Raw genomic sequence first — 25,806 nt, 5'->3', positions numbered from 1 at the left:
GACAAGTTTAACTATATGAAATACCACAAGATTTCAGTGTGTGGCAGTGCACTCTTTAAACTTGGAATTAAAACATACATTTTCTGTATGTATATATTTCAAGTTAAAGACATACACATATCCCAAATCTTTTAAGAATACCAAGCCCCAAAACCTGATGTTTTCATACACACACATACATAAATATGGGGAAGCTCTCTACCAATTACTTACAAGAACTACTCATTATTTTAAAGAAAGACTTTACAATTTTGTTTCTTGGGAATATATTTTAAAATATATTGCCAGATGTCAAATCTGAAGTAAGATTTCAAAATTTCTGGATATATTTTTTAAAAAATAGTTTAAAGTACATAAGTGTTGTATACTGTTTAAGTCATAAATTCTGGATATAAGTTCTTCCAGTAATTTGCAGTGATTACAGTTGCAGTGTGCTTATCTTTCAAAATAAAATGCAACAATTAGTGAAAAACTAACTTCAGAATTTTTTTTTCATATACAATGACTTACTGTTAGATGTCATTCTAGGATAAAATGATATATGATGCTTCTAGGAACACAAAGATGAGCTGACTTTTTAATTCCTCAATACTCCTTAAGTCCATAGCTCTTTTCTCAAAATAAGAGTCTATGAAATTGTGAAACCAACACAAATACTGAGTATGCTAAAGTTATAAACATATGGTAAACCTTAGTGTAAGATGTTATCATATTATAGATTCAGAAATTAAGAAAACAGAAATATCATTATCTAAGTCTATTCGGAATAAACTGGCATATGTGATTCTATATAATCACTTTTCATTATAATTCCAAGCAACTATGGATTTAGGGGAAAACTGAATCTTAAAATATGAATAAGAGGGCTGTGGTCATAGCTCAGAGAGCTTACCTAGCACAGGTGAGGCACTAGGTTCCATAATCAGCAACACAGAAAAATAAATAAAGGTATTGTGTCTGGCAACAACTAAAAATAATTTTTAAATGCATGTACACTGATTCAAACACATATGAACAAAAATAATCTGTAAACCAAAACATTTAGCCCTTTCCATGTCTAAGAATGCCACACACTGTTTAATTTCAGTATATTATAGGAAAGGGATAATGTGTTATATTTGTTATATGGTATATGTTGAGTTTTTTTAAACTAAAGTTATATTTTAAAGTGTTTCACTCTTGATGCAAATATAATCTATGAGATTTTTTCCTACAGAACCTTAGAAATAGAAATATAAAGCTCATAAAGAGAAATATAGAAATATAAAGCTCATAAAGCCTTTATATTTCAAAATCATTTTACGTTCTTCATTTCATGCACCTCACAGGACAATTTTGAGGTAGTTTATTCTGCATTTCACACAATTAAATAGATTGAGAGAAGGTAGGTAATCAGTCCAAGGAGAGACAGCTGCTCAATGGAATAACCAAGGTTAAAATTCAGACCTAATAAATGAAGTAAAAGATTTTATAATATTCTTCATGAAAATTCTCTTTAGAGTTAATAGAGGGAAGCTTATTAAAGCATAGACTTCTATTGTTAAATCAAAATTTTAAGTACTGCTTATTGAACAACAAAATTATTTTAAAATATTATACAGAAGACATTGAGTTAGATAAATAAAATTATCAGGTTTTGCTTATTATCTATAACTTACTAAATTTGTTCTTATTAAGTAATTCTTTAGACAATGATAACCTTATGAAGAAATCAAGAATTCAGCCACACATTTGGTAGCAGCAAAGTAGTTGAAAGGATCAAGATTAAAACATTTTTAAATAAAAAAAGAAAAAAGAAAGGATAAAAAATCCCACATTCCCACTCTTCAAAGTAGATTTTTTTTTATTTAACAATCTTAAAATATTCTCAACTTCAAATTAAGAAAATGTATAGGGAAAACCCCTAAACCCTAGTTCTTTCATACTAATCTATAAAAGTTAATTTTCAATGAGGAAACAAGAGGTGGAAAAACATTAAGTTGGAAAATATTAAGGCTGAAATTGAATATTTTTTTTGTCTCCAATGTTCTTCCTGATATTTATCCGATAAATTACTCTGCCATTTTTGGAAGTCATTTTTTAAATAGAAAATTACATGTTTTTTAAAATATAAAATGACATTTTTGCATTCCCTGGCTCCAATCGTCCTTATCAGCAACATAAAATCACCCGGAAACACTCTAGGAGTGTAACGCAAAAGTTTAGAAATTATCCAAGTAGCACTATAGAAATTATCCAATAGCACTTATTTTTGAATTCCTATTTTCCCTTGACCTTTACTACTACATAAAAACAAAGTATATCTTCACACCTACTGAGATACTTAGGAATTAAATTAACCATAATGAAACGTCATTAAAGGCATACATAACAATAGTTAAATTTAGAACATATCTGCTGTGGGCCCTTTTTTAAAATGTATAAGGCGGCTTCCCAAAGAGTATCCCTTTAATAAAAACACTAAAATTTCTGGAAAACAACAGTAACAATTTAAAGTTAAAAACAGGTGGCAACGTTTCATCCTGACCGTCCTGACGCACTGCATTGTTAATCACCTGTGGATCCTATGGATGCTGCTTATGCAGCCGGTTGGCACAAGGGCAAGAGGGAGATGGGAGACACAGACGACTGCAGAGCGGCTCTAAGCGCTTAAAAAATATCCTGCATCCTACAGCAAACTGATATATGCATCAAAACAAGGACCCCTTCCGTCCTGTTTCTTTGAGATTATATTTAATTTACCCAGACCCTTTTCCAGTGGAGGGACACAGGACAATCAGAGCGGGGCTGGGCGGTGGGCACGTATCTGACTCCCCATGAACGTGCTGCAATGCAGCCGCATGTTCTGGACTCCCAAGGCCCCCAGCCCCGAGACTCCTGGAAGGTGCCTGGGCTTCTCTGGGGGAAGGAAAAAGGTGGGGACCGTGTAGACCATCCTCCCAGAATTTCAGCCTCACGGAAACACACTTTGATCCTTCTCCAAAATTAAAACTCTTCTGCAAATATAACTCTTGATTCAAATATAATCTGCATCCCTGACAAAGCGCCCACGCCCACAAGCGCCCCGTCGGTGGGGAGAGGTCTTGGGAGAGGGGAAGCGCCAACCGCCTGCAGCACAGGGCCATGGGACAGGCCAGCCCGCTGGCGGGTTTGGATCAGGTGGCGCGCCCTGCCTGCCAGGACCCTGCGCCAGGACCCCACCACATCCTCCATGCCCCTTTCCCCTCCCCACAGCGTGGTGTCCTCCGAGGAGGCTCCAGGACGGGGTCAGAGGACATGGTCTTCCCGAGCCTGCAAGCGGTGCCCAACATTACTGACCCCTAAGTCCCACCGCCACTAGCCCACGCGGGTGGGTTTGGAGGGGCCGAGAATCCCTGTCCACCGGCCAGGCCAGGACCCCGCCTCCTCCCCAGGTGCTGTGGCCTCTGAGGAGGGTCCGGAGCTCCGGGAGAGGGCAAGGTCTTCCTGGCCCTACAAGCCGTGCCCACTGTACTGACCCCTCAGTGTTGCCACCACTCCCCAGGTACTTGGTCGTCCGGCCTAGACCTGGCTCCTCAGCCTCGGCTGCCACCTCGGGCCACCAGGGCCCCTCTCACAGTTTTTGTATTCTTCTACCCAGTAAAGGCTGTGCACACAGTGGAGTTTATTGGCCAAGACACAGAGGTCCTCTGGTCAATCATAGCTGTGGAGCTAGAGTGCTGAAGGGAATTGGGGGGAGGGGCACAGCGGGGCACCTGCGCATTTGGCTCCTCACAGTGGAGGCACTGGGATTCCAGGAGCTCGGAATTGTTGGGACACTTGTCTGGATGAAACCTGGGCAGAACCTGGGATGGGAGCTAGGGCAAGGCTGCCTTGCCCCAGCTCACCCATTCTCTCCAGAAGGCGTTCAACAGACTCAGCTGAAGCCAGGGTTTTGGGCTTCCTGAGCGCCCAAATTTCGTTCTGAACTGCCAACTCTCCAGTTCCTTCTCTCAGTGTCCCATGCTCACTCCTTGGCTGTGTGAAGTTCCCGTGCTAAGAAGTTTCTCTTTGTGAATATCCACAACCGTTTGATATAGAAATAGTTCCCATTTCACAGATAAAGAGACTAAAACAAGCTTTGAAGTCCCTTGGCAAATTAGGCAGGTTGCTGGAATTCAAATGCACCCATACAGAATTTCAAGGCTGTGGTTCTCCACCATGCAGGCGGTTTTTGTATTGAAACAGTCTCCTGTGGCTGGTCTCTGTGACTTTTCCTCACAAGCTGTCTGATGGACAATGTTTGAGTGGTGTGTTAGTCTCTCCAAAACTAACTGCCTCCTCCCCTACCAGCTGGCTCTTTCTCCTGTCTTTAAACCTCACCATGCCTACATATCACCTCTAGTGCTACTATTTCTCTGCACAAAATAAAACACTCTTCACTAGTTTCTCATCAATTTCTGGAGTGTCAGAACCTCAGCTAAACTTTCAGGAACCGCAGTGAGGTTGAAGGCTTTCTGGCCATGTCTCTATGCTCTTTCCAGTACATACCCACCTTGACTCCAACCCACTTGCATCAAACACAGCTACATATGCTTCCCCATTTTCTTCATCATATCACCTTGAAATGGGTCTGCCCTACTCCATCTCTACCTGGTGCAATCCTATCCACGCCTCATGCTGCACCCACTTAGTCTTTATTCTGCCTCATAATTTTCATGATCTGTTTTCCTGTTCCCTGATTTCTCCCAGTACCACAGGCCCTGATCAAATTTTACCTAGTTTTATTTTATATGAGTCCCTGTCTGAACTCTTCTCCCTAACAAGAATGTAACCTTGATGAGGACAAGATTTGTCTCACTCATTATTATTGTGGTGCCTAAGAAATTGCCTCATCAACTTAATACACCCATGCAATGAATACATCTTGATACGAGTCCATAAAGGTTCTCAGCAGTTGGTAGTCTTCCCCATCATTTAGACAGGGCGTCTGAATTAGCCTCATGGGTCATGTTTGCATGTTAAGATCACAGCTTCCCACTCAGTTTTATGATTTTTTTTAATCATCTGCAACCATCCTTTCTTCTCTCAGTCTCAATTCCATCGAGAGGCTATTTTTTCCCCAACCCTCTATTCTTTTCATGTTTTTTCCTTCTCACTTGATTTCATTTCTTGACCCTTTCCTTCTTCCTTCCTGTGATCAACCTCCTTTTAAAGCCCTTCGAGGAGCTTTCACTTCCATCCTCATTTAGCATAAATACTAAGTACCAGTATCATAGCCATGCTGTGTTGGGCAGATATCCTAAGATTTATTATATAAGAATAGGATATAGATACCATTTTTAAAAGAACATACAAAAAACTCTGTTTTACCAAATCAACCCAAGAAGAACTCATAATGGAGTAAGAGGTTCATAGCACTACCCATGATGCCTGGCATCCTAGGACCCATCTTAGGGTACAGATGACCATTTAGGCCAAATAGTCAAATAGGAGATGGGGTTCTAGTTTCAACTTCCCCTCTAACAATATCTAAGAACTTCAGCCCCTCTCAGGTGTCTGTTTCTCCATAAGTAAAATTCAGAATTGGGGTTAGGTCAATAGTCCCCAAGGTATTTTCCAAAGAACACAAATTTTGCAGAAATTTAACAGATGTCATGCAAAAATGGGGTAGGGATTGTTCCATGTCCAAAATCTTGGGAAAACCTCTTTCAACAAACTTAAAAACTTTCTTTTCTCCTAACTCTTCACAATACTTTTATTAAACTATGCACCTTAAGACTCTTGGCGGACAAGGTAGGAAACAATGTGTTGACTGGTAATTCTCCTTTTAATTATAGAAATTATTTCCAGAAGCCATTTCTGTGCATATTGGAGACAATAAAGACGGATATATCAGAAGATTTTGAACAAGGAATAATCTACAAATTTATTTCCCCTTTCTAAAGCCTTATTGAAACAAACAATTTAGAAAATTTTAATGCATCAAAGATAAGGGAGGAACAAAGGAAGAAAAAACTTTCTAAAACTGAGTAAACCAGTTTGAGAAACATATTTTTGAGTAGAAGAATTTTGCAGGTGACACTGAATTTTAAGTAGGAATCTTGGAGAATAAAGTTATTCTCAAATATAGAAGAATTAACAAAAAATAAGAGGAAAATATATAAAAATACACTTAGAAATGTCATGTTTTCTAAAGAAATCTTAGTCAAATGGATATATAATAGGAGAGATTAATTTAATTGACTTTAAACTTAATTATATGGGCTAATTTAAAATGCAATGTCAGTCCATATTTTGATGTGTTAAACTGATTTCTCAATGGTTCTGTTGAAAATCAAAAGGAAACAAAATTAGTTCACACCATTAATTTGGCAATTTGGGGGTAAAATTCACTTTTTTAGCAGAGATACACAAAGCAATGTCATGAAACATCCTCAAAAACGTGTTCCAACTGGAAAACATGCATGTATATTTATATATGTATGTATTCCAATAGAAGCATATATGTGCATTATATATGTGTGTGAAAATGTGTTTGTACACATACAGATGTCATGGACATGCACTGGGACTTAAGAGGTTAAGCAGCTTATAATTTGAAATGGTGATTTTAAAATACTTTAAAGCATAAAAAGGGACCTATGTCAATAGGAAGGAAAAGACACAGAGTCTAGGGTATGCAAACTGCTATTCTCTTTGGTTGTTGAGTCAATATGTAGGCAAAGCTTTTATGTGGAACATTGTGCAAACATGAAACAAAGTGATTACTCCTTGGTTTGCCTTTGGACTGTACTATTGTCAGGGTTCAGAGAACAGATTCTCCACACCCAGGGTTCTTTTATGAGTCTTAATTATGAACCCCTGAGGAACTCAGTGGAGCCTGGGGTTACTGGAGATGATGTCTTTCTTGGCATATTTATCATCTACAAATCATCTTCTATAAATATACCTCAGCAGGCTCATCATCAGGCCAGCTCAGGTACCTGTGATTTATGAAGGTTACAGGAAACAGTGTGAAGGCTGAAACACTTTATTAAGGGTAGCTTTCTTTTCTGATCCAGCCCTGCACTCTACTTGAATAGAAATGATCCTGAGAATGAGTGTTCTTTTCCATTTAGAATTAAGCCTTTTAAAATTCTCTTTGGATGTTATTCTTACATCACTGAGTTTTGACATTTAAGAATTTCTTAGAAACATCAAAATCACTATGTTAAAGGATAATGTGAGAAACCACTAAATGTAAAATAGAAGCATATTTAAACCTTACTTTTCTTTCATTTTTTAAAGTACAAACTGTGCAAAGCATTTTTTCTTAATTTTTATTACATATCTATCATTAATCTGTATTTTTCTCTGGATAAAATAACAGAACTGACCAAAATGTTTTGTAGATACCATGATTTCAATCTCTGGAAGTTGAAATAAATAAAATGTGTACCTTCTTTGTATTGCTGAATGTTCTTTATTTTTTAAGAAAAATGTGTTTGTTTTATAGAGTTTGCCCTGAACATATAAACCATATATTCTTTGCACATTTGTTTCAATGAATTAAAATTGTTTTAATGAACCAAAAATGACACAAAACAAAAATGCCACCCAAGTTTCTCTCACTGGTGATTTGTTCCTGCAAATACTCTTAAAGCCAGCCAGGAAATGATTAACGTTTCCTTTGCAGGGTTTTTCTTTAAACACTTATCCTAGAAAAGAAAGCCTTGAAGAGGGTCATTCTATTAACATGTATTAAGAAGCAAAGGGCCAATTTTAATATTTCAAACCACTATGTTGTTTTCACTCAGCTGTTTTCACTCTAACATTTTAATAAAATATCTTTTTCTTGGCTACACAATCGCCCCAGGAGAGAGGAATAAAAGAATAAAAATGCAGAAGAGCAAGGAGACAAAATGATAGTAAATTGCTTTATTCAACTTTACCTGTGGCTCAAGCAACTCACCCTTAAGAAGACTCCACACTTGAAATGAATTACCCTTTATGGCCTCCTCCCACACATCACTGAACTATTTGAGCACTTGTTTTGCAAACCACCAATTGAGTCTACAAGCAGAGACATAGTAAGGAGTCCAATGATATTTTTGCAGCCCATATTTGAAGCTAGTTCAGCAAATACTTCAAGAGCCTACAGTTTAGGAGGCTAAATAAATAAATAATAAAATATGGGGCGGGGCAGTGGAAATTTATCTTTTCCTTCCCTCTTACATGGAGAATCAGGTCCTTCTCTTGGTTTTCCCAGGTTTCTTCCCACTTGTTCCCCAAGCTTGTTACTAGGGAAAACTTGAAAAAGAAAAAGATACATTAAGACCACAAAACAAAACAAAAGTTTAGATGTCACAACCATGATCCCATTCCCATGCAGAAATCAATGCAAGATTACCAACCTAGGTCTCTGCACTGCAGTCCCTACATAACCTGTACCGAACCTGAACAAATTAGATGTTAATTGTGTCCTTGCTGAGAAAAACTACTATTTCCAGGCCAAGACCCACAGCAATGGAAGCTGAGATATAGCCCCTTCTGCGAGGCCTGGATCAATTCTGAATCCTGATGCTGAAATGACGTGCTGAAAGACAGAGAAGGATGGTCAAGTCCAGCGTTTACTTCCCACCCTTCAGAGTCGCCTTCCCATTCACCATACGCTCCTCACCCCACCGGACCCCCGCCTCACAGTTTCTCTTACAGTTGGTCGCTGCCAGCCCGAGCGTAGGAACCAAGCACACAAAACATTCCCAGACGCAGAAACTACCCCTTTTGGCACTCGCCTGGGTTTGAGTAGTGGTGACCTGCAGGCATGGCCCTGGCTGGATCTCCATGGCACACTCCTCCAGCATGCTCCCTCTCTCACCGGCCCGCCCCTCTCCCTCTCTCTCCCCCTCGCCCCTCTCTCTTTGCCCGCCCCTCTCTCTCTTTGCCTGCCCCTCTCCCTCTCTCCAGCTCACCCCTCTCTCTCTCTCTTTGCCCACCCCCTTTCTCTCTCCCGCCTGCCCCTCTCCCTCCCGCCCCTCTCCCTCTCTCTCCCGCCCCTCTCCCTCTCTCTCCCGCCCCTCTCCCTCTCTCTCCCGCCCCTCTCCCTCTCTCTCCCGCCCCTCTCCCTCTCCCTCCCGCCCCTCTCCCTCTCTCTCCCGCTCGCCCCTCTTGCTCTCTTTGCCCGCCCCTCTCTCTCTCCCGCCCGCCCTTAGGGCCCTCCCTCTTCTCCCACCCAGCTGCTCTCCTCACATGCTCTCACACACACCCGTCCTCTGGAGACAGAGCTCCTAGAAGGTTCCCCAAACGCGCGGTGCACAAGGAGCCTCAGGCCAGCTTTTCGGCGCACAGAATGAGTGCTGGCAGCGGGTGCGGGCGCTCACTAGCACGCAGGGGGACATCTTGCGGGCGCGAGCTTGGGGAAGGGCAACTCTCTAGCGTGTACCCCGGGGAGATGGAGCGCAGCTCGCCAGCGCGCACAGCCAATACTGAGCTTTACCGTCTCTCAACGTCTCTCGCCTCCCTCCTCGCTGAGAATTCAAATAGCTTTCTGATATCACCAGCCAAAGATATTTTCCCCACCTCTCCTTAGTCACCTTTTGTCCATCAGTACTTATGGGAGATGGGTGGGAGGAGGTAGAGAGAGGAAAGCGGAAAGAGGGAAAAGCATAAGCTTGAGCCTTTCCATCCAACCAGGAGTACTCCTGTAATAAATCCACCAGCCCAACAAATCTGCCTTAGCAGCTGCCACCACCACCACTGGTCTCAGTGCTTTCTTTACTTCTTGGCTATTCGGTTTTGGGGGGGATAGATTTCGTAAAGCAAATCTTTGTTCTTAATCCACTTTCATTTTTTTTTTTTGTGTGTGTGTGTGTTTATTTGTTGAGAGATTTATATCTGTGCACAACTGGGAACATATCTGCCACTTAATGATATAAAAAAGCTAGGGTAGACTTAGGCCTTAGTCCAGCCTTAGACAGTATGCTACATAATTGAAACAAAAACATCAACAGCCAGTGTCACCCTGAGAAAAGCAAGATTGGGACCATTTATATGACACCCTAACTAAACAGTTTTCTGTGCTTTCTATTTTAATTTACATTGTGCTGTGAAAGGATCTACACGTTCATAAGTGCTAAGATCAGAGAAAAAGTGATAGTTGTCTATGTTCAGGCAAGGACCTCCATGGACTTTAACTCCTGGGATCAGGAGAGAGAAGTTAAATCTAAAAGAACTTGGCTTCTACCTTAATGAGTGTTCAGCAAACGAAGAGCTCCAATCTTGGGTTTTCCCCTGTAAAAATCACAAGACTGCCAATTATTTCCAGAAGGAAAAATTTTCATCACTGAATGTATTCTCTCTTAATAGCTTCTGTTCAATGAAAGAAACTAATTGTCTCACATAAAACAAAGATTCCCAACCTACGTGGCAAAAGAATAGTGAGAGGCTTAGGCTGAAGGACCCCAAATATAAAGCCATTTTAAATCCTCAAGTGCTGGGAGTAAGCTTACTGAACACGTGCAAATCTCCCCTAGATCAAAACCCAGTCATTTCTCATTGCTGTACAAGTTTCTCAATGGGCTGCTAAAATCCCAAGCAATCGTGCAGAGAAGGTGTTATAAATAATACTTGCCCATTAATCCCCCAAAAGGTTTGTAACACACACTTTCTTTGGCTACATGACAGACTGAACTCTACAATCTTTCATCAGGGATTTGATACACAAGTCAAACAGTGGACAATTGTATACAAAGCACCATTGTTAAAATAACTTTTATCACCAGGCATGGTGGTGCATACCTATAATTCCAGCAGTTTAGAAGGCTGAGGCAGGAGAATTGAGAGTTCCAAGCCAGCCTCAGCAACAGTGAGGAACTAAGCAACTAAGTGAGACCATGTCTCTAAAGAAAATACAAAATAGATGTTGGGATGTGGCTCAGTGTTTAAGTGTCCCTGAGTTTATTTCTCAATAGCCTTCCCCCCAAAAGAGAGAGAACAGCTTTTGTCAATAATTTAATAATAACCAAGACTCAAGAAACTACGAATATGGGAAAAAGAAAGCCCTTGTACACTGTGGGTGAGAATGTAAGTTTAAAAATGTCATTTTTGAAAATAGTGTAAACTCTGAACCATTTAAAACACAACTAAATATAACATGGTTAAATTGATTCTGGGTGTAATTTCAAGGTATTAGAATCAGGAAGATAAAGAAACAACTGCATGCCAAATTTTATGTACCAGAATTGTCAGTAGTAAAAAAAAAAAAAAAAAAAAAAGAAGAAGAAATAAAGTTTCTTCAAATGAAGGTTGTACCAGGAGATTACTTGTAACTGCAGGGCATCTAACTACTCCCCTGTTAACCCTTACACCATATTTCAGACCATTTTCTCTTGGCAACAGAGGACACTGAGACTCAAATTAGCTAGACACTCCAAAGTATATAGACATGAGAGCTGTGGATAGCTCAGAAACCTCTGAGCCAAGAGAAAGTATAAAAGTGACACGAGGACACATCATTCTGTCAAGTCTACAATGGGGAATCCCCACTCAAAGACTTTCCAATAAGGTATCTGTATCTATGGAAGACAAAGAGGGGGCAGAAATGAGCATTGTTTTACAAATGAGCCAAGTGATCTTCTCTTTTTTTTCCCTCTCATATAAAGTACAACAGAGAAAAATCCCATAAACAGTGCCATCTAGTGTTGGAGAAAATAGTTACACAATACTGTGTCTGTCTGAAATATAATAGGAGAAACTGTTTATTATACTGTGGAGTAATAAAGTTAGCATTAGGAATGTGAACAAGAAAATGAAAATATAGGATATATTCTGAGATACGAATATAAAGCTAAAGATCAGTTCCAGCATTCTGAATTTGATGTTCTGCTTCTCAGAAATTTCAGGAAGAAAAAACAACTCAATCACCTATATACCAGCAAAGCCTTATGCAAAGAAACAAAAATCACACCTGGATTTGGGATTCTCTCCTGAAAATCACAGCAATCATTAGCATACAGTCTGGGGAAATGCCAGGTTGCCAGAACAAAGCTATACACATGGGTTGGGGCCATGATTGAAGATACCATGAATGGTGAAAACAGAATTTCCAAAATTTCAGCTGCTGGTATATTTCCCACTTGATTTCCCAGAGGAAACTCAGAAATGAACTGCTCCATAGGAGGATTTATTTTGTCAGACACTAGAGACTAACTGTAATGGATCCACAATTTTTTTTTCATATGTAAGACCATTTTATTTAAATGACCCATAGACACATTCCAAATGTTTCATTAAACTCCTTTGTCCTCCCTCCCCTTCCCCCCTACCTCATGATCCTGGAGATTGAATCCTGGGCCTTATGCTTACAAGGCAAACACTGTACAAGCTTAGCAATACCTCCAGGCCCATTTGAGGGAAGGAAACAAGGGAATGAAATCAGGGGCACTCCACTGTGAATGACTTTTGTTTTCTTTTTTTTTTTTTTTAGAGAGAGTGAGAGAGGAGAGAGGAGAGAGAGAATTTTTAATATTTATTTTTTAGTTCTCGGCGGACACAACATCTTTGTTGGTATGTGGTGCTGAGGATCGAACCCGGGCCGCACGCATGCCAGGCGAGCGCGCTACCGCTGAGCCACATCTCCAGCCCTTGTTTTCATTTTTAATGTGAATAGTAGAAACTTTAAAATTATACTTATTGAGTCACTTTTTTTGAGGGGAGGAATATGGGAACATTGCTGACTCAGGGAATTACTAATGAGTTTAAATCTTAAGCTGTTTTTTATAAGAGCAGAGAACAGAAAAGTTAAATAATTTTTAATGTAACTGTGATATAATTTCCATAAATAAAAATATATACATATTTATTCACAAATTACTTTAACCATATATACAGTGATAAGTGTCAATGCACTTCTCTATGGGCTGAACTCTAGCAGCAGCTGGTCAATCTCCTTGAATGCTGAGAGCCATTAGCCAAGTAGGTATGACGCATGGCAATTTCCTTGTCAGCATACCCCATGTTGCTTAGAAGGACTCTCCATTGTGGAAATGGGCTCGCCTTGGTCATTTGCAGTGACATTGCATGTAAGGTGACCTTGCTCAAGGACCAGGGCAGATCCGGGTTTAGGGCGGATTGGGGTTTAGGGCGGTTCCAGGTTTAAGGTTATTCCTGCTGGGAATAGGGCGTATCCTGCTGCCTGAGTTCCCGTTGAGTTCTCAAGGGATTCAGAGAGTGGAGGTGGAATTTGGCCAGAATGTGGATTTCCCCAGAATGTGTCTGTAGAGTGCCAGTGAGAGTTTCGAGAATAAAGAGTTGCTGTTTGAATCTACAAGGTGTGAGTGGCTCATGATTTTGTGCCCAGCCAGACTGTAGCACTTGAAGCCTCCATCCTGCTGCCCTCGTTTTCTTTTTAAAAAAATATTTTGTTTTTTTAGTTGTTGATAGAACTTTATTTTTATTTATTTATATATGATGTTGAGAAACAAACACAGTGCTTCACACATGCTGGGAAATTGCTCTTCAACTGAACCACCACTCAACATCTCATTGTTTTCTTAAGTGAATGAAATTTGACACAATCAACCAGACCTTGTATTTTTTTTTTTGTAACACATGTGATTTTATTTATTGCCCATTTATTTCATCTGGAATCTAAACTTGGTTTACCTGTTGATTTGTGTGATAAATTTCACAAGGCCTTAGTTGTCACTCCTGCTTTGTATGTAGTTCATTGATGGAAACCATTCTTATTTGCACTAGTACATAGATCTCGGATCTGAGACTAGAGATAATAGATACAAGATTTTGCTGAAACAACTAAAAAATCCATATTCATCTTTCTCTCTGACATATAGGACATATATCAGCATGTGGAAAAATAGGTTTTTGAGATGGTAAGCAATGGCAATTTTTTGTTCACCATCTGTACTCCTCTGGGGCTTCATCGGGTAGTTGGGGGAGGGGAAAAAAGGGTAAAATCTTTGGCTGCGCTCCTAGTTTTTTCCTCTACTTTGCATAATCAATTTCTACAACATAACATTTTCCCCTGCTTCATCTTCCCCATCCTTGTAGCTTTGATTCTCACTGACATTGCATTTCCTGTTGCTAAAGCCTGTTATTCTTTATTCCTGGCTTTCCTATACTGTTGGCCTGGAAGAAGGTACAAGGTTAGCCCAGCTGGAGAATGACTTGGTTTCTGGACATTTCCTCACACTAGGTTAGATTGTGTGGCCTCCTATGGAAAACTACTTGAGAACAACACAAGGTGTGATATATTTGAAACTTCTTTATGTGATACTAATCATCACTCACTATTACTGAGGTCTTCTATGTGCCAGGTGCTGGGCTAAGTGGCTTGCCGCAATGCTACTATCTTGGGTGAGGATCACAGCAGCCTTTAAAAGAGGCAAGCCCTGCCATTCCCATTTCATAACGGAGGGAAGCGAGGCTCCCAGAGGTGCAGTAATGGCCCAGGTAGCAAGGTAAAACCCCCTCACCTTGACTCACTGTGCTCTCCCTCTTTTGCCTGGGTAGTGCCCATTCATCTTTGGGAGATGTGTCCCCTCCCCTAGGCTGCCCTGGGAGCCTCAGACGCTGCACTGCGGTCACACACTGGACTCTCTGGGTTCAGTCTCAGTGCTTCTCAAGGCAAATCTGGCATACGTCACCAAGACTCGGGTCAGGTTCTTCAAACTAGACCACTGGACTGACTCGTGGCTCCCAGAAAAGAGGAGATATCAGCAAGCACCACAAGTCACTGCAAGCCAAGAACTTTTATGACAGGTGTGTGTGTGTGTGTGTGTGTGTGTGTGTGTGTCCGTGTGTGTGTGTGTGTTTGTTGGTGCACACACACTTGCTTGTGAGGGGTGCTCAGGGCATGGGGGAAGGGGCTGTCTAACCAAGAAAAGAGTAGTTTGCTCAAGTTGTGGGGAGGCCTCTTCCTTAAGGAATGGGGGAAGCAGGTGGGGGGCTTGGCTGTGGGTGGGAACATGGCTGGCACTCTCCCCAGGGCATCCCCCAGCCCAGGCCCCTCCTACCCTGGCCCCCACCCTTGACTCCCACTCTCCCCAGGGCTGAGTATCTTCACGGGAAGCATGGGGTGGACATGGAAGTCCAGGGGCCACAAGAAGCACAAGATGAGCAGCTCCTTATCTGCCTGGATTTGAACCACAAGGAGGTGCTGACCCTGAGGCTCCTGAACAGAGGAAACAAACCTGCTACCCTCAGTCACCTCTTTCCTCTCTGCTGGACACCCCAGTTTGCCTTCTACTATGGTGACCAGAAGCTGCCCTGCCTGCTGGGCCCTGGTGAGTAGCTTTCCAAAGGAAAGAACTCTGGTAGGCAGGGCTTGTCCTTGCAGGGCTGCAGCTTTGGAGCACACGCTGTGGCTGTCCAGTGGTCTCCTCTCAGGATGGGTCCGGCTGCGGAGTGTCGGGGTCAGCATGTTGGTGGGAGGGTCTCTTCCTTCCCTCCCCCATCCCATTCACTCAGCCTTCTTCCTGCAGGTGAATGCTATGAGTTGCATGTGCAATGTAAGACCAGCTTTGTGAGCTACTTCCCAGCCACGGTGCTCTGGGAGCTGCTGGGACCTAGGGAGTTGGGTTCAGAAGGAGCTGGCACTTTCTACATTTCCCGTTTCTTTGCTGCCATCGCCCACAGCCCTCTGGCTGCACAATTGAAGCCCACGACTCCCATCAAGCGCACCTGGATCACTGGAAACCCTGTGTTGACCAACCAGATAGAGGAAGGAGAAAGACCTGACTTGTAAGCCCTCCGTCCAGACCTGATGGGTCTTGGCATGTCCTTATCACAACAGTGTGGGCCCTTGGGAAAAGCCCAGACCTGGGAACCAGGGGCCCCTTTATTCCCTCCTCTGGGCTCAGAAAAATTTTTCTGCCTAGGAAGCAAGTTGCAGGAGAGTAGCAGGAACAAGGACAGTATGAAAACATATTTTAAGAAGTGTTTTCACTGTGTAATGAATTATCAGGCAGCCCATTATAGACAGACACACCTCTCTCTTTCTCTCTCTCTCTCTCTCTCTCTCTCTCTCTCTCTCTCTCTCTCATAGCATTGGGGATCAAAACCATGCATGCTAAGCCCATGTTCTACCCAGCCCCCTCTCTTCTGTTTTTAAATTAAAAAAATTGGTAGTACTGGGAATTGAAATCAGTAAAGTAACACTTTACCACTGAGTTAGAGTCCCAGTCCTTTTTATTTTGAGACAGGATCTTGCTACATTGTTGAGACTGGCCTTTAACTTTTGATCCTTCTGTCTCAGCCTCCTGAGGTGCTGGGATTATTGGCATGCACCACCGCACCCAGATCTCTCTCTTTTTTAAAACAACTTTACTGAAATAATTCACATATCATACAGGTCAGTGATTTTTTTAGTATGTTCACAGATATGTGCAACCATTATTACAGTCAGTTTTAGAACATTTTATTATGCCAAAGAAGAGTGAACCAATACCCTTCAGCTACCACCCTTTTATCACTCACCCACCTGCTCAGTGCTTAGCAGCCACTCACTTTATCTCTGTCTCCATAAATTTCCCTATGCTGGACATATCATGCAAATGGACTCATGTGTAAACATCTTTTCGACATAGTTAGCTAGTTACAAAATACTGTAGGACTTTCACAGTTAGATAATTGTTCACTTTTATTTAACAATATATAGGTGCCAGGTGCAGTGGCACATGCCTATAATCCCAGTGACTTAGGAGGCTGAGGCAGAAGAATTACAAGTTTGAAGCCAGTCTCAGCAACTTTGTGAGGCCCTACGCAACTTACTGAGACCCTGTCTCAAAACCAAAATTAAAAAGGGCTGGCTGGGGATGTGGCTGAGTGGTAAAGTGCCCCTGGGTTCAATTTCTGGTACCCCAAAACAAAAACTATATATATATAAATTAACCTGGAAGCCTGAATACCCCCCAAAATTAACATTGGCTGTCTCAGGATGGTAAAAATGTTATAATATTTTGCCAGATTCTTTTTTAATAATGAAAATGTATTATAAATAATATTTTTAAATATTCCAAGTATTGGGCTTTCCAAAATTGGTCCAGCCATGGACCGAGCAGCCACATGAGCTAGTGAGCTTCATGTCCTTGGGCAGAGGCTGCCGACCACCCTTTGGCAATGGCATCACAGGGGTCCTTGTGCATCCTCCACGGAGGGGCATTCCCAGAGTCTTGAAGGTCACAAGTTCAATGTTTATGACAGCTTTCCCCCCACTTCTGCAGTGCTAAAGGCTATGACTTGAAGCTAAGTATGGAACTGGAGACCTACTACCTACCCCCACGCCTCAGGCAGCTGCTCCCCATCCTTCTTCAGGGAACAAGTATCTTCACTGCCTCAAAGGAGATTGCTGAGATCAAGTAAGTACCTCCCCTCGGTACCCCACTCCCATCTTCTCTCTCCCTGCTGGCCTCTGCCTGTTGCTTTGGATGTCTGTCCAGCCTCCCAGGCTCTATTATTTCACCCTTGCTGAGCATGCCCACTTGCCAGGTGCTGTTCCAAATGGGCCTTGCCCATTATGGTGGGGAACAGTGAGCACTGATCATTTCTTTTATTTTATCTTGTACATTCCATATTCTGGTGAGTGCTTTGAAGAACTCAAGTAATGCTAAAGTAAAACCAAAGCAGGACAAGAGGATGAATTGGTGATGTTTTACAGAGAGCAGTCAGTCCTGACCTCTTTGAGGAGGTGACATTTGAACAGAGAATGACTTTTGAATGAGGTTAGGGTGTGAGTCATGGAAGGAAGATCTGGGGGAGAATGTTTCCGCCATAAGATCTACCGCGGATACTCAAGTCAGGTCTGAGGTTGGGTCAAGGACATCGGAGGAAGCAAGACTTGGGGCTCCCTTCTTCAAGGCCTCTGACCCAATCCATTTCTCTGTCCTTCTGGTCTTCTCTGATTCCTGGTGTGTTCCTAGTTGCAAATGGGAGAGGGTAGATGCTCCTGGTCATGGGGGTGCTTGACCTGTCCCTTTCCTGCCCTTCCCACTTCATCCCCCAACCATCACTGCCAGGGCCCAGCTGGAGACAGCCCTGACATGGAGGAACTATGAGGTGAAACTCTGACTGCTGCTGCACCTGGAGAAGCTGCAGATGGAGCACGACATCAGGCACTATGACCTGGAATCGGTGCCCATGACCTGGGACTCCATGGACCAGAACCCCAGGCTGCTCACTCTGGAGGTTGGGGCTCAGATCAGGTGCATGGAGGGCAGACTCAAGTCAGCCAACCTCTATAGGCCATTCCTAAATACAGGGCAAACTAGAAGGATAAAATGGTTCCTGTCACAGAGGGGCCAGCAAGGGGTAAGGTGGGCATCCCTTGCCGAAAATGGTGTCAGAGCAGGACATTGGGGTTTTAATCTAGACTTTGCTACTACTAGCTGTGTGATCTTGGGCAAGATCCTTGCTTTCTCTGAGCCATAGGTTCCTTATCTAAAAAGCATAGAGCTGGACTGGATAATTCTTGGACCCCTTTCTAGCACACAGATTTTGAATGTGTGTACCTTAGACCATAATTACCCATGAGAATGAATTTCTCCACACAAATGCAGGTGGGAAGAGAGAACAAGGATGATCAGGGCAAGATGACTACAGGAGATGAGTTTTAACAAGATTTTAAAGGCAGAGTAGAACGGAGCTGGTGAGAGGGCAGCTGAGTAGAGTGGGAAGCGGCTGCCAGGCCTTAAACTAGCACCCTGGAGTTCTGCACCTGTGAGCAGCTGGGGAAGGTTGTCTCCTTCCTCTCCCCACAACTCCTGTCTGGTGGGAGAGGAAGGGGGACAGGGAAAACGCAGCTCTCTGAGTCTTGGGTTAGAAGGCCAGAGCCTCAGTTTTCGTCCCTCAGAGGTCTGGAGAGCCTGGGGGTTGGGTCCTTCAGTGACCATGCTTGGGACAGAAGTTGGTTAAGTTCACACCCTGTAGGTTCCTGGTGTGACCGAGAGCCACCCCTCAGTGCTGAGGGGGACCACCTGTTTTCCCTTCTGTCCTCTGAGACACACCAGGAGGACTCCATCACCTACAAGGGCTTCATGCACAAGGTGGAACTGGACCGTGTCAAACTGAGCTTTTCCATGAGGTGGGTGTTGGGGAAACCCTTCTTCAGTCTTCTCCCTCAGGCCAGGGGAGACGAGAGGCTTTCTCCTAAGATGAGTGGATCCCAACCACAGGGCAGGGGCTTTTCTTCCAGGGAACTCTGAGCTACTCCAGCAGCTACCTCTCCTAGGGAGCTTTTATGGAAGTCTTGGAAAGAGGGAGTGGAGCAGATTGAGGTGGAGGGAGGTCCTGGCTTTTTACTGTCTGGCCCATCTAACTGGAGCTCCTCTACCTTTCTCCCTATCCAAACCCTCCTGAGCCAATTTGTGGATGGGCTGACTTTCAAGGTGAACTTCACCTTCAACCGCCAGCCCTTGTGGGTCCAGCATCGGGCCCTGGAACTGACAGGGCGCAGGCTGCTGTGGTCCATGCTTTTTCGTGTGGCCTCCCGTGGGGTCCCGCTGCTGCCCTCAGATGTGAAGCTCAACTGAGACGGAGGGCAGGGGACTCCAGTGCTGGTTGGAGTGTGGGGCTTGAGGATGGAGTCCTAGAGGCCTCTGGGATTCTGGATAAGTTGAAGTTCGGATTCCTATCCTCCCTGCCAGGCTGTATGACCGGAGTCTGTAATCAAACCCAGAGCAGCTGCAGGCCTTAAAGCACATTGTTATGGACACCACACGTTCAGCCTCCTACATCATCTTTGGGCCTCCAGGCACTGGCAAGACTGTCACATTAGTGGAGGCCATTAAGCAGGTGAGGCTTGAGGATAAACCTAGGACCTATATCCTTGACTCCCCCAGATGGAGCTTTTTCCCCCAAATTCTGATTTCCTTCATCTCCCTGAAAGTTCTTGTTTCTCAGCAGCCATCAAAAGGAGGTGGGGAGGACTGGGGCTGTAGCTCAGTGGCAGAGCACTTGCCTAGCATGGGTGAGGCACTGGGTTCAATCCTTAGCATCACATAAAAATAAACGGATAAAATAAAGGCATTCTGTCCATCTACAGCTACTTTTTTTTTTAAAGTGGGGAGCTAGAGTCAGTGTGGCTGTTGAGCACTGTTGAGTAGGTTGGGCACTGTGTGGCTCTTGCAGTGACTTTTTTCATTTCAGTATTCATAGACTTGTGTGTTTTATTGCAGTTGTTGTCCCACGTCAAAGTGCTAATTGGACTAGCAGGGCTCCAGGATAGAACTTGTCTTTTATATCACTGCCTCACTTGGCTGTGGGAGGCAGATGCTGCACTGCCCCAGTGTGAGTCACCAGAGTTTGGGAAACTGCTTCCCACACTCTACCTGTCCGCATCTCAGGTGGTGAAGCACTTGCCCAAAGCTCACATCCTAGCCTGAGCTCCGTCCAACTCGGGTGCTGACCTTCTCTGTCAGTGGCTCTGGGTCCACCTTCCCAGCTCCATCTGCTGCCTCCTGGCCCCCAGTAGGGAGATCCGCATGGTACCTGAGGACATTAAGGTAAGGGAAGTGCAGAGGGTCAAGGGATGGCAGATGTCTGGGAGACTCTAAGGGTAAACCAGAAAACTAGGGAGACTTGGTTACTCACCTTTGGGTGGGTGAGAACCCTCCCTGGGCCTCAGTTTTCTTGTCTATAAAGTGGCCCAGTGCCAAAGTGAGGGGGGACATGGGTAGAACCAAGCTGATGCCTCATGTTGCTTTACAATCCATAGCCCTACTGTAACAGGGATGCGAAAAATGGGGAGTATGAGTTTCCTGCCAAGAAGGAACTGCAGGAATACTGAGTCTTAATTACCACTCATCATGGCCAGCAGGTGGGGAGTATGTGTGTAAATAAAAGTGTAGTGGGCTGGGAAGATGGGGAAGGGTTCTCAGTGGGTGAGTGAGGGACCAGATTGGATGAGCATTCAGGTTTGGTAGTTGGGTGCCTGGGGATGACCCTGCCTGGCCTGACACCTCCCAGGTTGGTATCAGCCCAGTTTCCCATCCATCTCTTCACACACATCTTCATTGATGATGCTGGCCACTGCATGGAACCTGAGAGTCTGGTGGCCATAGCAGGGGAGTGGCTCAGGGTGGGGTGCAGGTGTGCCACCCTGCATGGGGAGATCCCATCACGTACCTTTCTCCTCATTCCACCCTTGCCTTCTAGGACTGATGGAAGTTAAGGAAACAGGCAATCCAGGAGGGAACTGGTGCTGGCTGGAGACCCTCGACAGCTGGGACCTGTGCTGCAGTCCCCACTGACACAGAAGTATGGGCTGGGGTACTCGCTGCTGGAACGGCTGCTCACCTACAATGCCCTGTACAAGAAGGGCCCTGATGGCTACGACCAAGTTCATCACCTCAGTTAATAACCAAGCTACTATGAAACTACAGGTATGCCCACACCCTCATCTCCCTCCACTCCTAGCCCATGCCTCCGCACCCACTGCGCAGGAGGCTCTGGTCTGCATTCCTGGTGCTCTGCGCCTCTGTGATGCAGAAATGACTGTAGACTGGAAGGTCAGAGGCCTCCTTTAGCTAGTGGTTTCATTCTGGACTAGTGAGATTATCTAGATATGGGGTGGTCAGACACCAGGATGTGTCTGATGTCTGTCTCAGATGGCATTTCCAGGCAATCCAAGGAGAAATGAGAAAATGAATAGTTTTTCATAAAAATATTATCAAATTAGAGGGCTAGGCAGGGTTGTTTGTTTTGCAGTGGTGGGGATTGAACCCAGGCTCTCACACATGCTAGGCAAAAATTCTACCACTGAGTTACATAGCCAGCCCTGTTTTGTTTTGTTTTTTTTTAAGAGTCTCTTTGTTGCCCAGGCTGGCCTCAGCCAGTCTCCTTTCTCAGCCTCCTGAATAGCTAGCTGGACCTACAAGCACACAGAGCCACACCCTGTTTATATACTTCTTTTAGTGAATAAGTTTAGACATTAAAAATGCTTGGATGAGGGCTGGGGATGTGGCTCAAGCGGTAGCGCGCTTGCCTGGCATGCGTGCGGCCCGGGTTCGATCCTCAGCACCACATACCAACAAAGATGTTGTGTCCGCCGAGAACTAGAAAATAAATATTTAAAAAAATTCTCTCTCTCTCTCTCTCTCTCTCTCTCTCTCTCTCTCTCTCTCTCTCTCCTCTCTCACTCTCTCTTTAAAAAAAATGCTTGGATGAGTACCAATAGGACAGTTGCAGAAAGGAAATGTTATTGTGTTTTTACTACTTTTATTTTTGGATTTAACATATTATCTCAAATAAGGGTAATGGGAAGTGATACATTGTTTTCATACTGACCTTCCTTGGCAAAATTGAAAGCTGAGTCCCTAATTTCTTAGTTTTTTTTTTCTTTCTTTTTTTTTTTGAGGGATGGGGTGTGCCAGGGATTGAACTGGGCACATGACCACTAAGCCACATCTCCAGGCCTATTTTGTATTTTTTAGAGACAGGGTCTTACTGGCTTTGAACTGGTCATCCTCCTGCCTCTGCCTCCAAAGCCACTGGGATTACAGGCATGCACCACCATACCTGGTAAATCTTAGTTTTTAAAAGTAATTTGAAAAAATAATAATAATTTCGCTGGTCACTGGATCCCTATGGACCCACAAGTTCTGCTTTATGTGGTGTGAAATGCCTGGCAGGAGAACTTGCAGGTGAATGTGTCCTGCTATGCAGGAAGCAGAAAGCAAGACGCTCGTGTGTGGGCCTAAAGCCTGTCCCCTCAGGGGACAAAAGTAATCCAGGCCTTGGTCTAGCTCTCCCTCCCTCCTGACTCTCAGGTCCCATTCCACCATCCTGGACATTCCCAACCAACTCTACTACGATGGAGAGCTGCAGGCCTGTGCAGATGTGGTGGATAGAGAGTGCTTCTGCTACTAAGAGGGTCTGCCTCAACAGGTGAGGCTGGACAGAGCAGGACTCATGCCCCCACCCCCATATCTTGATTGTTTACTGAAGGTAGGAAAAGGCTCGACTGGACACAAGGGGTCCCTCCAGTTGTCACCTTGGCCTAAGCTTCCTTATTGCTTGCAAGGGTTTTGGAGTGGGAGGGAAGGGAAGCAAGGAAGTCCAGCTGAGGGTTTCTTCTAACCCTGTGTCCAGGGATTTCCCATCATCTTTCATGGTGTGATGGACAAAGATGAGCGTGAGTGCAATAGCCCATCCTTCTTCAACCCTGAAGAGGCTGCCATGGTGACCTCCTACCTGAAGCTGCTCCTGGCCCCTTCCTCTAAGAAGGGGAAATCCCGCCTGAGCCAACGAAGCATTGGAGTCATCTCACCATACTGGAAGCAGGTAAGGCCCTCAGTTCCCAGCAAGGATGGGTCCTCCCCCAGGTGATACCTCTCGAACAGCCCTGGCCTCTGCTGGCCCTATATCTCAGAAGAGTGCAGAGGTCAGCCGCCTCCTCCCTCTTTGCTCCCCAGCTCTCTGGCCTCCTTTCTGCCTGGTTCCTCTTGAATTGAGGTGACTGCATAAGAGAAAGATGCCTTTCCCTTCATTCCAGGTGGAAAAAATCCATTATTGCATCACCAAACTTGACAGGGAGCTTTGGAGACTGGATGACATAAAGGACTTGAAGGTGACACACTACTTCACATTCACTCTCACCTTCTTTGTACCCTTCTTTTTCCCAAATCAGAGATCTCAGCTCCTGTGCCACTGCTTCAGTCTGGCCCATGTCTCTGTCCCACCTCCACTGCCTTGGACAGAACTGGGTTTTTCCCCATCCTCTTGCTCCTCAAAGCTCCAGCTTATAGTTCTGGCATGGGATCAGGAAGCCTGCATGTTTAACAACTTCCCATGTCACTGTGATTGGGCAGTTTTGAGGTCTTTGCCCTAAGAATGAAGTCCAAATGCCACAGCCTACCCCCGCCTGTCATGTGATATTATCACCTCATCTCCACCCTCAGTAGCTTAACACTTGCTCTGAGATGGTGATTTGAAACTCTTAGTACAGAGAAAAATCACCTGGAGTGCTTTTAATACTGCCAGGGCCAATTAACACTGATATCTCTGGGCAGAGCCAGGGCACTACTATTTTTTGCAGCTCCTCAGGTGCAAGCCTGAAACCTACTCTTTTGAGATTTGGAGACATCTGCCTTGGAAAATTCTGATCAGGAGGTCTGGGTTAGGGCCCAAGGTTCTATAGTCTTAACAAGTACTTGCTGATTATCTCCAGGAAAGTTTCAGAAACACTGTTTGTAGTTACTGTATTCTTTGCAACACTGTTTGCTTTGTTCTGATGGCTTTACAGGCTCGATCCCAGAGTTAGCTTCACTCTTGAGGCTTGTGCTTCCAGAGAATGCCTCCTGTCCCCTGTAGCAGCACTCATCCACTGATCAACAATTGCCCAGTGTACCCTCCTTGCAGCTCAAGCGCCATGGGGCAGACGTTCCTTAAGTTCCCCTTGAACCCACCTATTCTCAAGCCCTGCCTCTATCTCTTCTAGGTGGGCTCTGTGGAAGAATTCCAAGGCCAAGAACGTAGCGTTGTCTTTATCTCTACTGTGTGAAGCAGAGATTTTTGCAGCTGGGTCTGCACTTTAACCTGGGTTTCCTTAAGAACCCCAAGGTTGGAGGGCTGGTGGGTGTGGCAGTAATTCTTCCTTCCTCTGGCCCTTCCTTCCCATGACCCCACCACTTCTTCCTTCCAGAGGTTAAACGTGGCTGTGACCTGGGCCAAAGCTTTGCTCATCATAGTGGGCAACCCCATTCTCTTGGGCCATGACCCTGACTGGAAAGCGTGAGCATTCCTGCCCTGTAATCCTTCATGGTGGCCACAAGCCCCAGCTTAGGCAGCTGTATCTTCATTACTACCTGCTTATGGCTCAATCCTCAGGATCAGTTAATCTTCATAAAACCTCCATCATATTTGTAAGTGAGCTGACATTTAGAGCTTGAGCAACCAAAGCTCAGATGTGGGAGGACCCAGGCCTGGCCTCCAGCCTATGCTGGTACTCCTCATCCAGGCCTGCACAGCTCTGTGTGCCAACACCTCTGTACCCCACAGATTCCTGGAGTTCTGTAAAGAAAACATAGGGTATACAGGGTGTCCTTTTCCTGCCAAACTGGACCTACAGAACGGACAGAACTTACTTCAAGATCTGAGCAAGCTCAGCCCCTCTACCTTAGGTATGGTTGGGCCAGGGTGGGCCAGGCAGGGGACAGTGGTGGAAGAGAAGGTAAAGAAGACAAAGCATACCTCCTTTCTTTCTAGGGCCCCATGGTCATGACTACCTCCCCCAGGAGTGGGAGAGTGAAGGGGGCCTGTCCCTGCAAGTGGAGCTCGAGTGGAGGAATGAGCTCTGAAGATACAGCTGCCTGCCTTCTCACACCAAGCGAAGCCTTAGCCCGCTGCACCCAACCCTGAACCAGAACCCAGCTGGGCTGCCCCTCTAAGGGACAGGAAGGCTGGGGGAGGGTGTTTACAACCAAGCCATTCCACCCTTCCACTCCTGGGGAGAATGACACATCAAGCTGCTTGTTAGCATTGTTATGGGGGAAGGGGAAGGAAGAAAAACTCTGAAAACAAAAAAATCTTGTTCTATGCAAAAGTTTCTTGATCGTGTCTCCTCATCTTGGCCCCAGCTTCCTGTATCCCCAAGCTGACCTGCAAGAGGGTGAGACTGTCACACCCTGTCCAGGGCCACATCTCTTCACAGCCTCCATGTCCAGGGGAGGAAACTCAGTGGGCAGGGAAGCCACCCACCGGTTTCTAAGTTTAGTCCAGGCTAGAGACCATGCCCATCACCCGCCTCCCAGGCTAAGCCAGGCATGACCTCATCTCTGCTCTAAGACTCCACACTTCCACTTCCTGCCTTTGCCAACAGGGAGCCAGTCTGGCAAGCAACTTGGAAATGAAGAG

The 25,806-nt window shown here is 44.5% G+C and overlaps 1 pseudogene; it reads left to right on the top strand.

Moving 5' to 3' along the window:
• Positions 1–14,400: 14,400 nt before the first annotated feature.
• LOC144251002 (helicase MOV-10-like) lies at positions 14,401–25,250 on the top strand (annotated as a pseudogene).
• Positions 25,251–25,806: the final 556 nt, after the last annotated feature.

This window comes from Urocitellus parryii, chromosome Y (assembly GCF_045843805.1).
Source record: "Urocitellus parryii isolate mUroPar1 chromosome Y, mUroPar1.hap1, whole genome shotgun sequence".
Classification (NCBI taxonomy): domain Eukaryota; kingdom Metazoa; phylum Chordata; class Mammalia; order Rodentia; family Sciuridae; genus Urocitellus; species Urocitellus parryii.
This window is presented reverse-complemented; position numbering and strand designations above follow the sequence as displayed.